The sequence below is a fragment of the Mustela nivalis genome (genome assembly GCF_964662115.1).
Source record: "Mustela nivalis genome assembly, chromosome: X".
In the NCBI taxonomy this organism is placed as follows: Eukaryota; Metazoa; Chordata; class Mammalia; order Carnivora; family Mustelidae; genus Mustela; species Mustela nivalis.
The window spans coordinates 69,770,268-69,772,544 of NC_139040.1; positions in this window are offsets into that span (position 1 = coordinate 69,770,268).

Genomic DNA, 2,277 nt, shown 5'->3' on the forward strand with positions numbered 1-2,277 from the left:
CACAAACCCTAGACTTTCTCCTCTCTCCCAGTGCTTGACACCATGGAACAAAGCCATGAAGGGAGGGTTATCATCAAGTCTTACCATTTATTTCTTTATGGGGTTAAACAAGGGCAGAGAGGTCTCTGCCCCACAATGCAACAAAACAGAAAGCAGTACACATACAGAGACTCTCACCGAAACACAGAGGCAGGGGGAAGGGGAACAACTGAATCATAGCCAGGTGAGGGCAGAAGGGACAGGGGACTACTAGGAATCCAGCTTGGAGACTCAGTCATAGGAACTAGTGCAAGAGAGGTCTACTCATGAAGCACAGTGTAGAAAATGGCATAAGAAAGCTGCCCAGCTCTGCTGCCTGTGATGGAGGGCAGGGGGCAGCTGGAGGGGTGGTGGAAGATCTGGGTGGTGAGGGGGAGAGGGACAGTCAAATGACTTTGAGGTGGAGTGAGGTGCCCCTTTCCCCTGCCACTGGGCAAGGCCCTGGGCTGGTCTGAGCCAGGGGTCTCCTGGGCACTTGGTGATGGGGAAGAGAGGATGGGAGTCTCCAAGGGTCCGCTCTTTGGGGCCCTAAGGTCCCCCTTACTTCCCAGTCCCCTTGCCCCTCCTGAGGATGCAGGAGTTAGAAGGCAGGACCTAGGGTCTCTCACATCTACAGAAGCATCTCTGGAAAGGAGCCAGCACCTCTTCCCCTCCCCAGCTGAAAAGAGCACTCTAGGGATGGGGCATGTGGCTAGGCCCGAAGTGCTGTGGGCCAAACAGGAGAGGGTGTGGGCAGGGCACGGGGGTCAGGAGAAGGAAACAGGCTGTGACAAATGAGAAAACTGGCAGGGAAGGACTCCCCAGTCTCATGGAGCCTATTTGGGACCCAGCAGAAGTCCTTGAATGATACCCTCTCTCCTGGGAGGTCTCCCATCTCTCCCCTGACAACTACTTCAGGCTGTCTCCTCCCCCTCCTTCCCCTCCCTTCACTGGCATCACACGCAGCCTAGGACACAGGACCTCCTGGCCCTGAAAGCCCCTTGGCCTGTCCCAGGGACACAGTTCGGGCTGCCTTTCTTGTCTGCTCTTCTTGGCTCGTAAATGTCCCAGGTAATGTGGCTTCCCACTCCCAGGAGATCAGCACAAAGGCTAATAGCCCCCAAGGGGCCTTGGAGGCCTCATTTCTTGTCTAGCTCTCAGGCCTGATGGAGTATTTCCAGTCTCAGCCAAGAAAAGACAGCACATTCTCTTTATTCAGTGGGTCCTCTTGCCTGTCTCCGGACCTTCTCCAGGAGGGGGCAGGGGTGCCTGGATCAGGGGACCTGCTACAGGGTGAGGGAGAGTCTGGTTGTTTCACAATTGAGATAGTAACCCATGGGGTCAGGGATGGGAAGGGACAAATACTCTTTGGTAGGCTGGGGGTGGGGACAGGGTGGGGACAGGGGAGGCTCATCTCTGGAAAGCCCTGGGGCAATGCCACCAGGTTCTCCTTCATGGAGGCCTGGGCTAGGACAGAATGAGGGTGTATGGGGACCCAGGCCAGGCCTGACCCACTGGGCTTAAGTCCCTCCTCCCCATGGAGATCAGAAATGGAAACATCATTGGCCTCAAGGCCAAGATCTCCAGGGCAAGAGTGGCCCTTGGGAGTATGTGCACCTTCTGTAAGATAATGGCCCTTCAGACAGTGGCAGTCTGACCATGTGCTATCAGCCTTCTGTTTTGAGGCCCAACAGCAGACTTCCTGTGCTCTTTCCCTACAGGGCTCTTTATGTAACCCTTTCTGATTTGGGGAGCTGTTCTCAAGCCTGCCTCAACACTGATGATCCACCTTCCCCTAAACCATTCGGTCATTTCTCTAAGCTCTCTGCCCACATCTCTCCCCTCCCTTCTGTTCCTCTTCTCTCCTCCCCTCCCCTCTGCTCTGCTCTCCTCTCTACTCCTCTCCCCTCCCCTACTCTCCTCTCCTCCTCTCTCCTTCTTTCTCCGCTCTTCTCCCTCTTCCCTCCCTTACTCTCTTCTCCTCACCTCTCCTCTCCTCTGCTCTTCTCTCCTCTCTTTTTTCTCTCCGCCAACTCTCTTCTCCTCTCCCCCTTTCTCTCCTCTCCTTTCTTCTCCTTTCTTCCCTCCCCTACTCTTCTCTCCTCTCCTGTCCTCTGCTCTCTTCTCCTCTCCTCTTCCCTCCCCTACTCTCCTCCCCTCCCCCTGCCCTGATCTCTTCCTTTTCTCCCACACTCTCCTCTCCTCTGCTCCTCTCTCCTCATCTCTTCTCTACTCTCCTTTCTTCTCCTCTCCTCTCCC